Below are 22,400 nucleotides of genomic sequence, written 5' to 3' on the forward strand. Positions count from 1 at the left end.
AATGGTTGACGGCTGACTTGTTTTAAACTCCTGTGGACCCATGGACCCTTAAGCTCATGGACCCTTAAGAGATGCTTGTGAGCTGTGATGGAAAAGAAATGGCTCAGAGCAAAACAGAGCCTTCTCCGTCCTTGGTTCAAAGCCACGCTGCGCCACCGTCTGGCCTTCGGCCGCTCTGTCGTCTAGACCGGAATGTCCGGTTTTGAACCGGCTACATTCCGGTTAAATTTGATTTGTGAAATCCGACTGTTATCGGATGAATTGGACGATTTTCTCCATATTTGTTTTTGAAACAAACGTTACGAATCTTACATTCAAATCGATAACGGCAGCTCATAACTCCTCTTAAATCCTCTCTATGTTGGCCTATAGATAGACCAACGTTTTCCTCTTGAAAAGGAGAACGAATAAGAGAGAAAAAATTAGAGTAAATCTGATGTGAACCCCGTAAGATAGATTCTTAGAAACCCATGAACAAGTTGATGAATAACCCAAGAAAGTCTGAAAATCAGTTTGGAAGAGATAGAACCTTGACCCGATGTTTAGCAAAACATGAACCAAAGGTATAGAAGGGTTGTTGACGCCACACCCTAATAGAATCAGGATGATAAGTCACTTGAACGCCACAAGGGTTGCCTTGATAAGTTCTAAGTTCAATGAAGAACCAAAGAAGTGAATAACCTCACAATTTTCATTCCAATTCAGATCTTCCTGTTTACATAAGGAACACCCTTTTTATAGAGCCCAAAGGGAAACCTACCAGCCTTTAATTAAAGTCTAATCCTTAGAACAATAATAACTCCACTAGTCATAGTTCAGTCTCCTAGGAAATTAATGAAGACAGTTTCCTAGAACATTAATGAAACTCCACTAGCCTTTAGACATTCAGCAACATAAAACTAAATCTGAAAACTCCAGCAATATTTCCACCAAGTAAGCATCTAATTTGGCCTAATAATTGCATGGATCATGTTGACTAGTCCACAAACTCTCTTCACGTCCAAATCCACTCCAATAGCCTCTTGCTGGTTCCAAGCTTCCTCAATCAGCCCATTAAGTGCTTCCTTCATTCTTTTAGCTTTGGACCGAGTGATTGGTCCTCCACCAGTTTGTAATGGATCATCAAGATGTATCGGACCAGAATGCTCCATACATTGCTCCTTGCTTCCCACGGCCTTGGATAGTCCCTCCTTAGGTTGCTTGGTGGCTGCATCCTGGTTTCCATCATTCCCCCTCTCCTGAAAAGGATTCGTCCTCGAATCTTCATCACCTGCATCAAAAAGGGAAAGATCAGAAACATTAAATGTAGTACTAACATAACATTATACTCACCTGGTAAGTCAAGCTTATATGCATTATCATTAATGCGAGCAATGACTTGAAATGGCCCATCTCCTCCAGGGTGCAACTTAGAACGCCGTTTTGCTGGAAATCTTTCCTTTCTCATATGCACCCAAAACCAATCTCCTGGTTCAAAGATCACTTTCTTCCGCCCTTTGTTGGCTTGAGTAGCATATTGTTCAGTTCTTTTCTCAATGTTTTGCCTAACTTTCTCATGCAATTGCTTTATCATTTCAGCTTTCCTTTTGCCATCTAAACTAGCACGCTCATCAATAGGTAAAGGTGACAAATCCATTGGAGTTAAAGGATTAAACCCATACACTATTTCAAAAGGAGAAAAGTTCGTAGCAGAATGCACGGATCTATTATAAGCAAATTCAACATGTGGCAAACACTCTTCCCAATTCTTCAAATTCTTCTGAATGATGGCACGCAATAAAGTAGATAAAGTTCTATTAACTACCTCGGTTTGCCCATCAGTTTGTGGGTGGCAAGTTGTAGAAAATATGAGCTTAGTACCTAACTTACCCCACAAAGTCTTCCAGAAGTAGCTCAAGAACTTAGCATCTCTATCTGAAACAATGCTCCTTGGCACGCCATGTAGTCGCACTATCTCTTTAAAGAACAGATCTACAATATGGTTAGCATCATCGGTTTTATGACATGGAATGAAATGTGCCATTTTAGAAAACCTGTCTACAACCACAAAAACAGAATCCATACCCCTTTTTGACCTCGGTAAACCCAACACAAAGTCCATGGAAATATCTACCCAAGGTTTACTAGGTATTGGCAATGGCTTATACAATCCATGAGGTAAAGATCTAGATTTAGCTTGCTTACAAGTGATGCGCTTCGCACAAACCCTCTCTACATCTCGTTTATGTGTGGCCAAAAGAAATGTTCAGCCAACACATCTAAGGTTTTCCTCACACCAAAGTGTCCCATTAGTCCCCCACCATGAGCCTCTCGAACTAATAACTCTCTCAAAGAACAATTAGGCACACATAATCTATTTTCTCTAAATAGAAATCCCTCATGCCTATAAAATTTTCCAAATGCCGCATGTTCGCAAGCTTCAAACACATTACCAAAGTCAGAATCATTAGAATACAAATCTTTAATGTACTCAAATCCTAACAATTTAGTATTCAAAGTAGAGATCAAAGTGTACCTTCGAGACAAAGCATCCGCAAGCACGTTTTCCTTACCTTGTTTGTACTTGATCACATAAGGAAATGACTCGATGAACTCCACCCATTTAGCATGGCGTCGGTTCAGCTTACCTTGGCCCTTCAAATGCTTTAAGGATTCATGATCCGTATGAATGACAAACTCCTTGGGCCACAAATAATGCTGCCAAGTCTCCAAGGCTCCTACCAAGGCATACATCTCTTTGTCGTAAGTTGGATAGTTCAAAGCTGCCCCATTGAGTTTCTCACTAAAATAGGTGAGGGGTCGGCCTTCTTGCAGCAAGACAGCTCCAATACCTATACCTGAAGCATCACACTCAACTTCGAAAGTTTTAGCAAAATTAGGTAAAGCAAGTAATGGTGCTGTACTTAGTTTTTCTTTGATCAAATTGAAAGCCGATTCTTCTTCACTTCCCCATTTAAATCCGACACTTTTTTTTACAATTTCAGTTAAAGGTGCAGCTAGGGTGCTAAAATCCTTAACGAACCTTCTATAAAAACTAGCCAACCCATGAAAGCTACGTACGTCAGTTATGGTTTTAGGTGTAGGCCACTTACGGATAGCCTTAACCTTCTCTTCATCAACCTCAATTCCCTTAGTACTAACAACATAACCAAGAAATACAATTTGACTAGTACAAAAAGAACATTTTTTTAGGTTAGCATACAACTTCTCATCTCGCAAAATACTTAAAACCTTATGCAATTGATCAAGATGCTCATTTAAGCTTTTGCTATAAATCAGAATGTCGTCAAAGTATACAACAACAAACTTACCAATAAAAGCACGCAAGATATGGTTCATTAGTCTCATGAAAGTACTAGGGGCATTAGTTAACCCAAAAGGCATAACTAACCACTCATATAAACCATATTTAGTTTTAAAAGCAGTTTTCCATTCATCACCCTCACATTGTTGTATATAGCCGGACATTGGATGAGCATATGGCACACCTGAGGCAAGTCTTCTCTACCCTACGGCAGCACCAACTCTTTGTGAAGAGGGAGAAGTGTGTGTTTGCGCAGCAGAGGGTGCTGTTCCTCGGGCACATCATTGGGGATGGAAGGCTCAAGATGGATCCCTCAAAAATTTCAGCCATAGCCGAGTGGGAGATACCTACACGTGTTACACACTTACGCTCTTTTCTTGGCTTGGCAAATTACTATAGGAGGTTCATCATCGGATATTCGAAGTTATGCGCCCCACTGACGGATTTGTTAAAGAAGGATCGACCATGGCGGTGGTCAAACCAATGTCAGGAGGCATTTGATCGTCTCAAGCAGGCGGTCACGGCGGAGCCGGTCCTCGTGCTACCGGACTTTTCTATTTCTTTTGAAGTCCACACCGACACATCAAATTTTGCCATTGGAGGGGTGCTCATGCAGGAAGGGCACCCAGTGGCCTACGAGAGTCGGAAGTTGAATGACACCGAGCGCAGGTATACGGTTCATGAAAAGGAGATGACTGCAATTGTGCACTGTCTTCGAACCTGGCGTCATTACCTCCTCGGATCTAAGTTTGTGGTGCGCACGGATAACGTGGCCACAAGCTACTTTCAGACCCAACCAAAACTCACCCCCAAGCAGGCGAGATGGCAGCAGTTTCTGGCTGAATTTGATTTCGACATCGAGTACAAGCCGGGCCGAACAAATTCAGTCCCTGATGCTTTGAGTAGAAAGGCACAGCTGGCTGCAGTCTCTTCCTTTTCCGGACCAGCAAGTAACCTAATGGAGAGGGTCAAGACCGAGATGGAGAAGGATCAATGGGCCACTTCCATGGGTGAACTCATCAAAGACGGCAAGGCGCGCCGTTTCTGGACCAAAGGAGGGCTGATTTTGACACGAGGGCGACGTGTCTATGTGCCTTCAGGTGGAGGGCTGAGGCGCGAGGTGTTGCGAGAACACCATGATTCTATGTGGGCGGGACACCAGGGGGTGCATCGGACCCAAGCTCTCATAGAACATAACTACTATTGGCCGAAGATGCGGGATGACATCGAGGAGTATGTTCGCACTTGTCTACTATGCCAACAAGACAAGATTGAACATCGACGGCCTGCGGGGTTGTTGGAGCCATTACCTATACCAGAGCGTCCGTGGGAGAGTGTCTCCATGGACTTCATCATAGGACTACCTCTGGCGGATGGGAACAGCTCTATCATGGTAGTGGTGGATCGCTTCTCGAAGTACACGGAGTCTTCATTGCAGCACCTACTACTTGCCATGCAGAGGACGTGGCGCGGTTGTTCTTTACATATGTGGTGAAATATTGGGAAATACCGCGGAGTATCGTTTCTGATCGCGATGCTCGCTTCACGGGGAGGTTCTGGATGGAGTTATTTCGGATGCTCGGAATGGAGTTGAAGATGTCCATGGCCTTCCACACTCAGACCGATGGCCAAACAGAGCGAACCAATGCATTATTGGAGATGTATTTGAGGCACTATGTGAGTGCCAACCAGCGGGATTGGGTGCGACTCTTGGACCAAGCCCAATTCAGCTACAACTTACAGCGATCGGAGTCGACAGGTAAATCACCATTCGAGGTGATTACAGGGCTGCAACCAGATACTCCGGGAAGTATCGCAGCAGACTACATGGGACGTAGTCCGACCGCCTACAGGTTCGTGAGGGGGATCTGAAGGAGGATACAGATTTGGTTCAGGTCTCTTTGTGGAAGGCGACCAAACGAATGAAGAAGTGGGCTGACATAAAGCGGCGGGCAGCTGAATTTCAGGTTGGTGATCGGGTATTGGTGAAGCTTTATCATCACATGAAATTGAAGTCGGGCTACCACAAAGCACTTGTGAGGAGGTATGAAGGTCCCTTCATCATCACACATCGAATTGGAGAGACAGCATACCGATTGTCGCTGCCTTCCAAGCTGAAAGTGCACCCGGTGTTCCACGTGTCCTTGTTGAAACCATTCAAAGAGGACACAACTGACCCTTCTCGGGCTCGAAGCGGGCGAGCTCCAGTGGCCGTACGAGTTCATTACACCAAGAAGGTTTCTGAAATCAAGGCGGACAGGAAAAAGGGTAACCGTGTGCAATACTTAGTCCGATGGAAAGGACTATCAGATTCAGAAGCAAGCTGGGAATATGGTGACGAACTATGGCAGTTCGAAGACATCATCAACGAGTACCGCCTAGCCTCGTCAGGGGCGACTTCGGCTTAGGTGGGGGAGGGTGTCACGGCTCCTCGAATCGGGGCTGGACCGGACGTGGATCAAGGTATAAACCAGATCAGGTCGCTGGACGGGTTCGAGGTCTGACGGTGCTCTCTAGAGATTTGGGCAACTTGGAGACCAAATCTGGGCCCTAGGATCACCTAGGGAAACGTGTGCAAGATGTAGGTGGAATACCCAAGAGCATTGGGCCGTGGGCACGTGCTCCAAGGCGTGTATTGTTGAGAATACATGCTGGTTCATCATTAGGAGGAAAGCTGCTGCAACGAGACTGATTCAGCGTTGTGGGCTTATCTCGAAGCATGGACTGAATCCGGGAAATTGGGATGCATGGAAATGTGTGCCACTGATGGAGGAACGTGGCATAATTCTCCAGAAGGCAAGGAACACATTTTAACACATTTTTATAACTGAAAACGTGTATGGTTAGAAGACGTGGCTGAAACGTTGTTTCCACACGCTTTCACTTTGAGGGGCATTTTGGGAACTCTACAGAAGTCCGTTCAAAGTGGAAAAGGTGCCATCTGGAAGGATTCTTCATCCTGAATCCAACGAATCTAGTTTTATGGTAATCGGAGTTCGTTTGAGGCACGAACTTGGCTGTTTTATCTGATTGTGCAGAATCCTGCGGGAATCGGGGTTTTCCTATCTTATCTAGAATTCATCCTTATCTTGTGCATGGGAAGTTGAGTTCGTGAGGGACTTGTAACTGGAGGTTGTTCCTCTATAAGAGGACCCTCAAAGGGGAGGGATTGGTATCTGGGAGAGCTGGAGAGGCCAAGAGAGCTTATTGTAATCAGTTGAGTGGTTATTCAATAAAGTTCTCTTCCCCTACATTTCTTCTTCTCCTTCGTGGTGTTTTCTGGTGTTGTGTTTCGCTGCATTATTGTTGTTAGGCGTGACCTAAGTCATAGAGACTAGGTACCCATGCCAGGAAGGCTGATCGGTTATCTTTGATAGACCGAGCCGCACGTTGTTGGGATTCGCTTTGTAATCCCTTCGTTTGTGTCAATGGGGTGGCAATACTTTACCGTAATCTTGTTGATAGCCCTACAATCAATGCACATTCGCCAAGTTCCATCCTTCTTAGGCACAAGCAAAACAGGAACAGCACACGGACACAAGCTTTCTCTAACATACCCTTTTGCTATCAACTCCTCAACTTGTCTTTGGAGTTCCTTTGTCTCCTCGGGGTTACTCCTATAGGCTAGCCTGTTGGGAATTGATGCACCAGGGATGAAATCAATCTGATGCTCTATTCCCCTAAGTGGTGGCAATCCATAGGGAACCTCATTGGGAAAAACATCAGCAAATTCCTGCAAAAGAGATATAGCAACACTAGGCAAAGAAGGGTTAAGGTCGTTAGTATAAGCCTCCTTGTACAGAAGTACAATCATTGGCTGTTTTAAAAAGAAAGCTCTCTTAACTTCACTTTCTTTTGCATAAAAAGCTCCCTTTTTTTTTCTTGCTCTTGAGGCTTTTCTTTTTTATCTTTCTTTTTGTTTTTAGCCTCTTTTTCATTTTCATTCTCATTCTTTTTACCACTCCTCTCGGCCTCACTTCTTTTCTCACAATCACTTTTGATTTTCTTTTGATCCTCATACACTTGCCGAGGTGTTAATGGTATAAGAGTTATAGGTTTGCCATTCATTACAAAAGAATACCGATTCTTGAACCCATCATGCATAACCTTTCTATCAAATTAACAAGGTCGGCCCAAAAGAATATGTCCAGCATGCATTGGCACTATATCACAGAGCACCTCATCATGATACCTCCCAATGGAAAATGAAACCAGCACCTACTTATTGACCTTAATTTCTCCACAATCATTCAACCATTGAAGCTTATAAGGTCTAGGATGCTTAATAGTAGGTAAGTTCAACTTTTCAACCAAAACAGTACTTGCTACATTAGTGCAACTACCCCCATCAATTATCATGCTGCATACCTTGTCTTGGATGTGACAACGGGTGTGAAAGATGTTATCTCGCTGTGCTTCATCCTCCTCCTTTACTTGCACATTCAAAGTTCTCCTGGTGACAAGGGTTTCACCATTAACCGGATATTCTTCTCCATCACTCTCCTCCAATGGTGGCATGGGCTCTTCATCTTTATCCGATTCACTTGCTGTCTCAACATCCCCATCTTCCCTTAATAACATCACTTTTTTATTTGGACATTGAGATGCAATATGTCCCCTTCCCAAGAACTTAAAATATTTAATATCTCTATTTCTAGAAGTTTGGGAAATAGATTTACCTTTATCCAAGCTAGAACCCGCATCCTTGCCTTTGGAAGTTTCAGCCTTACTCTTGGATTCAACCTTGTCATCCTTTTTGCCCCAATTTGATTTCCAAGTGGAAGACCCCAAATTCCGTTCATGCCTTGTTGAACCCTTTCTTTTGAGTTGTCTCTCAACCTTCATGGCCATGTGTACCATGTCCTCAAGCTCCACATAATGTTGCAATTCCACTATATTAGCAATGTCTAGATTCAAGCCTTGCAAAAACCGTGCCATGGTTGCCTCTCGGTCCTCCTCCACATTAGCCCAAATCATGGCTATCTCCATTTCCTTGTGGTACTCTTCCACACTTTTGGACCCTTGGGTTAGGCCTTGCAACCGCTGGTGCAAGTCCCTATAGTAATGGGATGGAATGAACCTCCTCCTCATGACAGCTTTCATCTCCTCCCAAGTGTCAATGGGTCTCTCACGGTTTCGCCTCCTAGACAAAACAAGTTGATCCCACCAAATAATAGCATAGTCAGTGAACTCAACAGCAGCAAGTTTTACCTTTTTTTCTTCAGAATAGTTGTGGCAATCAAAAACCAACTCCACTTTCTTTTCCCATCCAAGTATGCCTCAGGATTGCTCTTGCCTTGAAATGATGGAATCTTCATTTTAATGTTTCCCAAGCTGCAATCAACATCATCTACCCGCCTTCCTCTCCAACCACCTCTATCAGCTCTAGCATGGTCGGACATGTTATAAGATGCTTTTTCATCAAAAACATCATCGTTCGCATCCTCATGCTCAACTTGGAATTGACGCCTTGCTTGCCTTTGCACATTAGGACCTTCACGTGCATGGTTCCTTTGCAACGCAGCAATGTTCGCATCTTGTCTTTCCAACCGGTCCAAAATTTCACCAAATCTGACTTCCATGCGCTCAAAATGTTGTCGCATAGCTCGTTGTTCAAGTGTCTCTGCCGTCCTTTCTTCCTCGCCACTTGACATCATTGTAGTAACCTGTCAAGAATGTTAAGAAAACCTCAGAAGTTCCCCCCCAGGTGTTTTTACCCCAATGATATGTCACTCACCAAGTGTTTCACTCTTGCCTTTTACCTCTCAATTAACTTAAATTAGTTCTTCAGGGAACTAGAGAAACTCAAATCAAAGCAATTACCTTGCGATGTACAAACAACTTATCCACGAAACTCAGAGGGTGGACAAGAATTGAAAAGGATCAAGAATAACAAGTCAAATACTTACTTTCTTTTTCAGTTCAAATCTGTTTCAGAATTCCAAACCGAAGCCACACAATTTTTTTTTTTTTGCCTCACAATTTTTTTTTCTGATTTTTTTTTTATATATATAAAGCACAATAGAGGCACTTTAAACTTCAAGGAATAGAAATTGAAAATATGGAAAGCAACAATGAAGAAGATGAAAAGGCCAAAATAAAATAAGAAGCACCAAGGATAGAAACTGATTTAGAAGACCTATGCTCTGATACCAACTGATGTGAACCCCGTAAGATAGATTCTTAGAAACCCACGAACAAGTTGATGAATAACCCAAGAAAGTCTGAAAATCAGTTTGGAAGAGATAGAACCTTGACCCGATGTTTAGCAAAACATGAACCAAAGGTATAGAAGGTTGTTGACGCCACACCCTAATAGAATCAGGATGATAAGTCACTTGAACGCCACAAGGGTTGCCTTGATAAGTTCTAAGTTCAATGAAGAACCAAAGAAGTGAATAACCTCACAATTTTCATTCCAATTCAGATCTGCCTGTTTACATAAGGAACACCCTTTTTATAGCCCAAAGGGAAACCTACCAGCCTTTAATTAAAGTCTAATCCCTAGAACAATAATAACTCCACTAGTCATAGTTCAGTCTCCTAGGAAATTAATGAAGACAGTTTCCTAGAACATTAATGAAACTCCACTAGCCTTTAGACATTCAGCAACATAAAACTAAATCTGAAAACTCCAGCACTATTTCCACCAAGTAAGCATCTAATTTGGCCTAATAATTGCATGGATCATGTTGACTAGTCCACAAACTCTCTTCACGTCCAAATCCACTCCAATAGCCTCTTGCTGGTTCCAAGCTTCCTCAATCAGCCCATTAAGTGCTTCCTTCATTCTTTTAGCTTTGGACCGAGTGATTGGTCCTCCACCAGTTTGTAATGGATCATCAAGATGTATCGGACCAGAATGCTCCATACATTGCTCCTTGCTTCCCACGGCCTTGGATAGTCCCTCCTTAGGTTGCTTGGTGGCTGCATCCTGGTTTCCATCATTGGTCTGTGAAATTTTTGGAAGAAACTTTACAGACAGAGGCTTCGGTGAGATTTTTCTAAAGGAGAAGAGGAAGAGAGAAGAAGTGGTCCTTCTCTCACAATCTTCTCCCAGTGGCGCAAGCATTCAGATCCGGCTTTCTAGTCTCCTCTCTTCTCCTCTGCGATCGGTCCAGAATTGAAGCTCTCGGGTTGGAAACAGGAGAGAAGGAAGAAGAAGAAGGAGAAGAAAAGAGAAGTGTTTTCTTCTAGAGTCCTTTTTGCAAAAAGTGTTTTTGCAAAATACAGACATCGTCCAACCTTCCTACGAAGTTCGACGTGCGCACGAAGTAGAGGGCCTATATATCCGGGCCTCGCGAAGCAACGTTCAAAGATCTAGATTCGGTCTACCTCGACCATCTTCTACTGCGGGATCGAGGTATGGTTTACATATTAGTATGTTTAAGATTTATAATTGTTATAAATAAATAAATAAAAAATTAAAACTGATTTTCATGCCTGGCGTTCGATTTTATCGAACAATTCGGGATATTTTTCCTTCAATTGGTATCAGAGCCAGGTTGGCCAATGGAATTGGCCTATAATATCTAGAATTATACATGATTTAATTTTTAAATTTAGATTAGATCTAGATTTATTGATAAAATATCAATCTTGTGCTAAATTATAAGGTTGTCCTGCTATAAGGTTAACCCCTTATAGTGAAAAGGTTGTCCTAGCACAAAATTGAGATTAATTTGTATCATAAAATAAATAGTTTATTTTTGTGAAATTATGCATAATTGATGTTTATGAAATTTCAGTTTTAAATTTATTATGACCACAAAGTTTAAATATAAATTGTTTATATTTGGAATAAATTGACACCTTGAATCCATGATCATAATAATTTAATAAAGAATTAAATATTAAATTTAAAATTTAAAATTTGAATTTCAAATAAAGATTTAAAATTCAAAATTTGAAATTTGAATTAAAATTTAAATTTGAACATGGGATTTGGGGCATGGGTTAGCACAATCAGATTAGTTGACTAGGTTAGACCTAATCATGAAATCAAATTGAAATGGACTAACTTAAGAAACATGATTTAATCTAATCAATAGTTGAACTAGACTAAATCAAGGTTTATACAATGATCAAACTCAATAGTTGTAGTTTATCATATCCAAATATTTCAATTGGATCTGATTGTGGCTCAGTGGTCGAGCCCGAGTTCCCAAAGATAACCTAAATCAACTTGATAAACCAATTGGTGTCTAAGGTAAGTCGGCATTTGATCATAGTTTTTAATTGGGGCTACCTCTTACCTGGCCAATATAGTTGGTGTCTAGGAAAGAGGTTAATGGCGTAACCCTCCCATGATCTCTCTTACCTGGCTAATTTGGTCGATCAAGTTTTGATTAAGGTACCTTGAGACTTGGCACTCACCCATGCCATTAAGGAAAATCAGTGTGACTAATTTAGGTGTCTAATAGACCAATAAGAGCTAGTCTGTATGACTTGGTGAAGTTAATAGGAGAATTTAGAATTATCGGTCAGTGTCACATATAAATTAAAATCCTCCAAATTATTAGGTCCTTAAAATGATAAAGTTATATAGATAACCAGATCATAGCCTCCCATTAAGGTGAATAATAATGGGTCCAATATTACAGTTGAACATGCAGGACGCTTCCGTCTGGTGTTCCTCTGAATACTGAAATTATCCTTCATTATATGATAGCTTTTTGAGCTATCTAATTGTGATTAGGTTGGCCGAGCCTTCCTCAGGCCTCATCATACATTAGGTAGTATCATCGAGTTAGTTCATTAATGGTTGGACCTAACCAGAATTTTTAGTGGAGGCCTCCGCCTACTGATTACCACTGGGGCAAAATTGATTGCTAGAAATTGTTAGAGAAATAATTGGTAATGTACCTACCCTTAGATGCACATGGGTTGGCCGAGCCTTCCTCGGGCCCGTATGCAGTCTATGCGGATTCTAGTACCCACTAGGGAATTAAAGTAATTCCTCGAATTAAAGGTAGAGGCTATTAATTCGATTAAAATAGCGGGAGAAAATTTTAGACTAAAGTCCAAGTCTTTAGGATTAAATAAATCATATACTGATTAGTTGGGTTTTTCTTTTATTTTTCAGATATGGCTAACTCATTGTCCCTCCGAACACTATTAGACAATGATAAGCTTAATGGACCTAACTTCGATAGCTGGTATCGAAAGTTGAAAATAGTATTAGAGCAAGAGCAGATCCTGTATGTGATATCGGATCCTGCACCTGAGGAACCTGCATCCAATGCACCACGTGCAATCAGAGATGCTTATCAGAAGTGGCTCAACGATTGGATGCTTATTCATCATGAGGGCCTCGATGAATGACGAGTTTAGTCGTAAATTCGAGGAAGCGCAGCCAGTGGAAATCCTTCAAATATTGAAGGAGTCTTTCAGCACACCTGATGATGTTGAACGACATAAGACCTCCTGCGCTATATATCATGCCCGCATGAGGAAAAGGGCATCGGTCACCGATCATGTATTGTACATGGTCAAACAAATCGATCGCCTAAGTAAACTTGGCTTTCCTTTGCACGAGCAATTGGGCAAGGACGCCATTTTGAACTCACTTTCCAAGTCCTACCTGACCTTCCATAGTCATTATAGAATGACTAAACCTAAAGTATCTTATCATGGTTTGCTAGGTTTACTGCAGACCTATGAGAAGGATCACCAACTCAAAAAGAAGTCGGTGAATGTGGTAGGTGGGACTTCTACAAGACTTTCTTCCTTTAAGAAAGGAAAGAAGAAGGTGTAGAAAGCTCGTGCTGGGGTCTCTAAGCCCAGCCAAACTAAGAAGCATAAAGCCGATAAGAGCAAGGCAGTGTGCTTCTTCTGTAAGAAGATGGGTCATTGGAAGCGGAACTGTCCGACTTACATAGCGTCCCTTGATCCAAACAGGCCTAAGAAGAAAAAGCAGCAAACAGTTGCTGCACAAGGTAATTATATGATAACACCTTGTAATTTTTCTGTTTATGATTCTATTGCTTGGGTATTGGATACCGGAAGTCCAATTAATATTTGCAATTCGTTGCAGAGATTTCAAGTTAGTAGAAGATTCAAGAATGGCGAAAGATTTCTGAACGTTGGAGATGGAAGATCAGTTCCAGTCCTAGCTTTAGGAGTCATTAAGCTTATTTTTGAATCTAGAGTAGTCATATTAGATGATTGTCATTATTGTCCAGCATTTTTGATGAATATCATCTCTGTAGGCCTTTTTAGCCAAAAATGGTTATTGTTTATCAATAAAAGAAAATTTTTGTGATATCATTCTAAATGATATTAAAATTTTTCGTGGATAATTGAAACATGACATTTATACTCTATCACTGCCTGTGAATGTAATGTACGCTTCTAATAAATGCCCTAGGTTAGATAATGTCAATGAAGCCTATTTGTGGCATTGCCATCTAGGTCACATAAATAAAAACAGGATAAACAGGATAGCCCAATAGGACATTTTAGAAATCAATGATTGTGAATCATTGCCAACCTGTGAATCCTATCTTCTAGGTAAGATGACCAAGTCACCTTTTTCTGAAAAGGGTGAACGAGCCAACGATGTTCTTGGCCTCATACATACTGATATATGTGGACCTATGAACGTAAGTGCCAAAGGTGGTTATGCCTACTTCATAACCTTCACAGATGACCTATCCAGGTATGGTTATGTCTATCTGATGAAGCATAAGTCGGAATAATTTGAAATGTTCAAACAATTTCGTAATGAAGTAGAAAAATAGATTGGAAAGAGTATTAAGATCCTTCGGTCAGACCGAGGAGGAGAATACCTTTCCGATAATTTCTCTCACAATGGACCCCTTCAGGAACACCTCAGCACAATGGTGTATCCGAAAGGAGTAATCGAACTCTGTTAGACATGGTTCATCATCGGGACACTTTCAGTTGCTATGATAGTGTCTCCATGGTTAGCCATTACCTATACCAGAGCGTCCGTGGGAGAGTGTCTCCATGGACTTCATCATCGGGCTACCTCTGGCGGATGAGAACAGCTCTATCATGGTAGTGGTGGATCGCTTCTCGAAGTACGGAGTCTTCATTGCAGCACCTACTACTTGCCATGCGGAGGACGTGGCGCGGTTGTTCTTTACATATGTGGTGAAATATTGGGGGATACCGCGGAGTATCGTTTCTGATCGCGATGCTCGCTTCACGGGGAGGTTCTGGACGGAGTTATTTCGGATAGTCGGAACGGAGCTGAAGATGTCCACGGCTTTCCACCCTCAGACCGATGGCCAAACAGAGCGAACCAATGCATTATTGGAGATGTATTTGAGGCACTATGTGAGTGCCAACCAGCGGGATTGGGTGCGACTCTTGGACCAAGCCCAATTCAACTACAACTTACAGCGATCGGAGTCGACAGGTAAATCACCATTCGAGGTGATTACAGGGCTGCAACCAGACACTCCGGAAAGTATCGCAGCGGACTACATGGGACGTAGTCCGACCGCCTACAGGTTCGTGAGGGATCTGAAGGAGGATACAGATTTGGTTCAAGTCTTCTTGTGGAAGGCGACCAAACGGATGAAGAAGTGGGCTGACATAAAGCGGCGGGCAGCTGAATCTCAGGTTGGTGATCGGGTATTGGTGAAGCTTTACCATCACATGAAATTGAAGTCGGGCTACCACAAAGCACTTGTGAGGAGGTATGAAGGTCCCTTCATCATCACACATCGAATTGGAGAGACAGCATACCGATTGTCGCTGCCTTCCAAGCTGAAAGTGCACCCGGTGTTCCACGTGTCCCTATTGAAACCGTTCAAAGAGGACACAACTAACCCTTCTCGGGCTCGAAGCGGGCGAGCTCCAGTGGCCGTACGAGTTTATTACACCAAGAAGGTTTCTGAAATCAAGGCGGACAAGAAAAAGGGTAACCGTGTGCAATACTTATTCCGATGGAAAGGACTATCATATTCAGAAGCAAGCTGGAAATATGGTGACGAACTATGGCAGTTCGAGGACATCATCAACGAGTACCGCCTAGCCTCGTCAGGGGCGACTTCGGCTTAGGTGGGGGAGGATGTCACGGCTCCTCTAATCTCCATTCTGAAAATGATTCTATTGGTTCCTAAACTGCTTGTCACAAGTTCAAAATGCTAGTATGAAGTTGTTGATGAAATAACCCAAGTACCATGATTGTATAACCCACATGTTTAGCCTAATAGAACCAAATGGTATGACTAGCGTGAAAAAAAAAAGAAAAGAGAAAAGAAAAAAGAGAGAGAGGTACAAATGGTTTGAGGAAGTTGTGCTTGATGTTATATCTTGTGAAGACCTCTAGCATGTACTGAAAAATTCTTTTGAATTCTCTTATCCATCCTTTTATTATTTTTATTTTACTTAACTTTAGCCTCATTACAACTTTTTATTATTGACCTTTTTGATCCTAAGTGGGTTTGTGGTAAGAATGGCTGAGTTCCCAATGGTTGGTGATCCTATCATAAGATCAATGCTTGTTTGTTGCTTGTTCATGAACACTTGCCTTCTCATATATTTGTGTGAACACCCTTTCTCAACTCCATAGAGAGACCCCTTACACCAGTCTACTATTGAATATTATACCTGTGAGATATGGAGTTGAAGCTTTTGTTTGAAATGTTCTCGACGTTGTATGTGTCAAGGTTGGTGGTAAGATGGTTACGGCTTAGAGTACTTTGTTCTTGATGGACTGATTTTGATAGTATTGTTGATCTCTTGCGAGTACTTTGTTTGTTATACTTGAATATTATTGCTTAGCTCATGCAAAAGCTATCTACACTAGGTTGGATATAGTCCGTTCTTTTTCTTCGCTTAAATTGCTAGGGACTAGCAATAAGCTGGTTGGGAGGTGTGATAGGTGCACGAAAATGTACCTTTTAATACTACCACTTTAGGCTAAATTGTTAAGACTTAAGCATGATTTGGATATTTTTATGATATTTTTCTAATATGAGCTTTACTTCACAAAGTGTCCAAGTCTTAATTGATTTTGGTGATTTTATTGTAGGAATGGAGTTAAGGAGATTGAATATCCCATTGTAGTTTGAATGAAATGAAACTTGGTGGAGATGAAGTAGACATGTTGAGGTTTCATATGCATCAAGAATCAGGTCAATTGGAGCTCCAGAGAGAAAGTTATGAGGTTGCAAAGTTAGGTTTCCCTAAACCACCAGCCTAGGCCCTAACAGATCTGACCTTTGTGTAGTATTTCGATGATTTCGGGAGCTACAGAAGTCCAATTGAGATGATTCAAATTTTGTTGGAAACTAGACTTCTAGAGTTTTCAAATGACTATAAGAACACAAAATTGGAAGATCAGATGCAATCTGGAGAGTCTCCCGAACTTCATGTTGACGTTGGTGCTCGAGGGTAAAGTCGGAAAAACACATGCAAACGTGTCTAAGTCGTGTTTCCTAGGGTTTTTAGCCCCAAAATCATATATATACTTGGAGGAGCATGCCGTTCTGAAGGAGAAAAGGCTGCATTACAAAAAAATTATCAAGAGGAGCCAAAAATTCATGGAGAGCTAATTCTTTGGTGAAGCTAGGGATGAACTCGCTTGGATGATGGTAGTTTCATTTATATTTGATCTGTGTAATAGATTCTCATGTTGATACAATTCTTGTTTATCATTTCTCATCAATAGATCTTTCTTGTATTGAGATAATCTTGAACTTATTCTTTTCATAGATTCAGCCATGTCTATTTCTATAGAATTGTTGAGGTGCTTGATTATATCTAGATTTAATTGTTTATCCAGTTAGTGTGATTTTTTGTTGAAATATTACCATTGGGTATATTTTTGTCTTTGAATCTGAGTCTAAAAGGATAACAATCCTTGGTTTTAAAAGAGGAGAATGATTTTCTAGAATTACCACTAAATATTTTGATTGTAATGCTATATCTTCCGATTAGAGAATCTGGTGCTATGATCTCTAATTGAGTTATCCAATGGATCAAATATGAATGGAATTATCTAATTCAAGTGAGGAATTCCCGATGCTTTGCTGCCATTAATTCTGGTCACATCTTTTCACTACTACAATCCAATTGTCAATTTACTTTTAAACATTCACATCACATTTTACGGATTTGATATTTCTTTTTAGTTTTGTAGTTTCTTTTAGTGTTCCTACTTTCTCCCTGTGAAATCGACACCCCAATATATACTACGATAGCCGCGTTATTCTTTGGGCGTAATCACCACTACACGAAACGGCCTCGAGGGACGAAAGGGCGTCGCCCCCTCTCCCCTCATTAAAAGCACCCCGAAGCGTGCGGAGCGCCGGCATAATTTAAGTCTCCCTGGCCCCCACCACTGCAATAAAAGCAACTACTTCCCACGTCCGAGCTCGTGAGCAGCTGGAACTCGGAAGTCGGAGGGTAGTGTTGAGGGAAATACAAGTCCCCCCAAAGTACGTGAACGCGTCGCCAGCATGTGATCGGAAGCACCCCATCTCGGACACCCGACCAAGCGCCCGACCTCGGACGACCGACCGGACGCCCGACCAGGCGCCCGACTTAGGAGCTCTCGACCTCGAAACGCCCGACCTGGGAGCTCCCGACCTCAGAAGCTTGACCTCGCCATCCACTCGCCGCGATCACATCCTTCTGCGGCTCGACCAGAGACCATCCCCTGCCACTGCCGTCAACAATTAATGCGCATTAGCTCTGCAGACCTTTGGCTTACTCAACAATTAATGCGCATGGTCCCTGCAGACCTCCGGCTTACTAAACAATTAATGCGCATGGTCTCTGCAGACCTCCGGCTTACTCAACAATTAATGCGCATGGCTCCTGCTGTCTACGGATCTCAAGCCCTCCACGGCAAATTAGCTCGGCTACCTCTGATCAGCCGTGACAACTCCTTGGCCCCGGCCTAATCTCCTACGGCAAGATATTAATGCACACGATCCTGCATTGATTCAGCCAACATGCTCAATCATACGGTAAACTCCGCTCCGTCACATCACAGGTAATCCAATGCCTCTCTATAAAAGGATAACCCTCCCACCTTAGAGAGGGATGGACACTGAAACTCTGGACATATTTTCCTCGATATATCTTTGCCCCCTCTAACTTAGGCTTCGGAGGGCCGGCGCCAGTTCTCACCGGAGCTCCACCCTCTCAGCCGACGGCCGCCCCCGGGTCCAATTTCCAGCAACAATTCTTATGAAATTTTATTTCATTTTTTGTTGAGGTATGAATGCAATTTATCATAATATCATTGTATCATTCATTTCTTAAGTGACTACTGAAATGTATCATGATTTGCCCTATAAGTCTCATGTGTGCATTATATGTTAAATCATAATCCTTTCAAATTGGTTCAATCATAAAATGATTAACATGTTATGATCATAATAAGAAACTCACTTAAAAGTTTTAAAATAACGAATTATTTTTCCTCTTACAAGTAATGTTCAAGATTATTCTAAAATCCAAAATCAATAAATCTGATCGTTAAAGTGTTTCATTAAGCATAATCATTGTATCCATGATTAATATCTTTTTTTAAAATTATCTCAAATTTTGTTGATTTATTTTAACTCATCATGTTTAATTTGAGCATAAGAATCTTTTAAAGCATGAATATTAACTCTTTTGAACTATCTCTCATAAGTCAAAAATAAAATCTTATTTGCTCTAAAAGAAGATTGTTTATCTCTTTAAAATATGATTATTTATGTTGAAAGCTGAATCATAATCAAAATTTTGATAGAAATAACTGTTTAAGATAATTTGATTAAAACTTAACTTGCATATCTTATTGATAATTATTTTAAGCAAATAGAATCTAAGCTAAATTGATTCTGAAAATAAAAAATTGATTTGACCTTGATGAATCTTTCTATTACCTCACATGCTTGTCCTTGAACCATCTTGCTTAATAAAACTATCTCTTTAGTTCAAGTGACTTGTGTTTGCTTATATAGGCAATCTCTTAAGTAGAGTGACTCAATATTTAATTATTGCAATGTCTTATGTTGAGTCATCTAGTTAGGAAATATGTTGTATGAATGTTTTGTATCTTGAAGAAACTAATGACTTTCCTTCAAGAAAGAAAAAGATGTTGCTAATAATGCAGGATCTATGAGAACAAAATGAGAAATTTCAACTTGAAGAACACCTCGACATAAGATACAATAAACATTCCCATGCAAATAAGAGAAAAAGGAATTTTTTTTAGCCAAGGATGTAAAGAATCTAAAAAGTATTTAGCTTGAAGAATGCAAAATGTACCGGTAATCTTAAATCCTTCTCTTGTGAGTTAGTTGAGCAAAATCAATAGTCTGAAATTATATAGTAGCATGACTAGAACCTTTAATTGCTGATCATCGGACAACATGCTTTATGCTCATGCTAATGATAATTGTTTCATGGTATGATTAAATTGAAGTTTACTTTTGCCTGTATAATACACAACCATAAAATATACAAGTTTATGCTTCAAATCTCTAATTCAAAATAACTTGTGATCCTTGAGCATAATGAAAATATTGTTTGCATGCATGATGTACATTCATGTGCTATACAACATAATAAATTATTTCTTTATTATGCTCTTTCATGAAAATTACTTGAAAAATAACAAAGAGAAAGAAAGATAAAGAAAAAGAAAATGAACATTGTTCATGGAAAGTAAAAGCTAAGTAAAAGCAAATACACCAATCTTAAGAAAAAGCAAAATACGCATAATATATTCAGCACATTTATGAGACTTATGTGAGCATTCTTTTGGAAGGAATGAAATCCGTAATTAATTATATTTAAATAAAGAAGTTTGAAGTTTAAAAAAAATGGTTTAACCATTCTACTAGATGGTGCTAATGGAGAGGCTAGTGGTAGTACCTGGCACTATTTGATCTAACTATTCGGTATAGGGTATATTAGGGACAACACAAGAGGAAGGCTAGTGGTAGTACCTCGTGCCTCTTTCAACTCCACCGGATAGGGAGCAAATAGAGTATAGAGCATAAGAAAGTAAAACCGAAAAATAAATGAAGAAAATCAAAATGTTCATTGATTGGTTAAAGAAAGAAATTAAAAAAAAATTATTAGAAAATGAATGACAAGATGAAAAAAAGTATATAAGAAGAATCAAATGAAGTTTCAATCACTTGAAAACACACTTTAAGGATAAAATCAATATTGAATTATATTTAAATATGGAGAGTTTATTTGAAAAAGAATTGATTTTGATCCATGAAATGCATATTATGTTTTGCATGTGACATGATGTTTTGAATTATGTATTCAGATAACAAATATCTTCTTTAAATATAACATGTAATGCTCCATGCTTGAATAGTCCGTTTGAAACATGGTTCTACCAATAGCAATTTTATTTTTTTTTATGACATTCATAATTTGAAATAGGCTTTAACTTTGCACACAAGTTTTTGCTTCACCTTTGACTTCGAAATAATTTGGATTCCAAAGCCCAATGAAAATTATTTTCACTTGCATTCCATACTCATCGATGATATTTTGGATTTCTCTTGTACTCTTCTGATAAAAAATTCTCATATTAAATCAGTTTCAATGCTTGAATATTTAAAAAATTATATAAGAATTTTTCTAAAGTATTTTTGAAAGAAATTTCAGATTTGTCGTTCATGATCACCCTTGAAATCTGAAAGTTGAATATATTTGCAAAAAGAAGAAGAGAAGGATACTTCTATAAATATCTTCTAAAAAATAGAAAGAAAGAATAATCTGAATTTGCAAATTAGGTAGAATGAATTGATTCTAATTTATCTTCCAACTTGCCTAACATTAGTACACAATATCCTCCAACTTGTACTAAAATTCAATACGAATTACAAAGATTCCAGATGTGCTCTAATATTTTTGAAATATGTATTTTCAATCTTAATAATTTAAGATGAGCTACAATGTATAAGATACATATCTCAAATTATAATCTTAAGAAAAAATTAAATTTTTTTATTAAATTTAGGATCTGATTTTGTATAAAAGCTTAAATATATACTTCAATGATTGTATTATCCTGGCAAATAATTCAATATGATTCCTGGATGAAAACTACAGTTTAAAAAAAATAGAATTAATTTTGATGCTTTGGTTGTTTGCTTCGATACATATCTGAAACATATCATTTTCTATCTTATTAGTTTACTGAAATTAGTCTAAATGATGTATTTTTCAATAATCTTGATTACAAACAATTGTTTCTAAACATATGATGTTATTTTGATATTAAAAAGATTTATTGTGCTTCATGTATATATTGCTGAGGTACTATGATAAAGAAATTAAAATTTATAAATATACACTTGAATGTTCTTCTATATATTTTTCTTGCATAATTAATTGCTTCTATCATTAAAAGAAAAAGCTAATTTTAAGAAGAGAGTGTGATCCTAAAGCTTGAAATATTTCAACTCACTCAAATAATTCTTAAAGAAAAGAAAATCTAATTGCTTTTGAAAGAAATTTGAGCTTCAAAAGAATTATTTTTTGATTAATATTTCAGTGCATACTATCAAAAATTAAGAGGAAGCATAACATGTTCTTAAAAGATTAAAAAGAGTGATTGTTATAAATCTTAAAAAACTCTAGATCACTCTACATTCTTGATATCACAAAATTTCAGTTTTATTCACACTTATCATTAAAATCTAAAATTTAATAAAAGAAAAGAATGTTTAAAGAACAACACATCTTTTGAGGGGGAGCTTTAAATATTCAATCTATTTGCATTCTGCATCTTATTTAAAAGTCACTTTCATTTGATGCATACCTTGAATGTTTTATGTTTGATTTATGATCATTATTGTTAATTTTTGAATTTAACTATTTTACTTACAAAGCATGAACTGATATCAAGAGCCTTATATAAATGAAAGAGAAATGAATTTTCTTAAAGCTAAATCATTAAAGATTACTCTATGTAAATTTGGCAAAGAACTTTTAGTATGCTTTTAATGTCCAATTGGTTTCAAACTGATATCAATTTAAGCATATTTTGGTATTAGACTTTGTGCTTCATTGAATATATTTTGAAAGTTAGATTTTCATCTGTACTTAATTGGCAAATCATTTGTTTTGAAAACTAATTGAACAGGAT

General features: G+C 39.3%; 1 pseudogene; it reads right to left on the reverse strand.

Annotated features, from left to right (window-relative positions):
* Positions 1 to 6,125: 6,125 nt before the first annotated feature.
* LOC148702269 (uncharacterized) lies at positions 6,126 to 8,979 on the reverse strand (annotated as a pseudogene).
* Between the last annotated feature and the right edge of the window lie 13,421 nt (positions 8,980 to 22,400).

Source organism: Phoenix dactylifera, chromosome 10 (assembly GCF_051530095.1).
Source record: "Phoenix dactylifera cultivar Ajwa chromosome 10, Ajwa_hap1_PhDact_Kaust_v1.1, whole genome shotgun sequence".
Taxonomy (NCBI): Eukaryota; Viridiplantae; Streptophyta; class Magnoliopsida; order Arecales; family Arecaceae; genus Phoenix; species Phoenix dactylifera.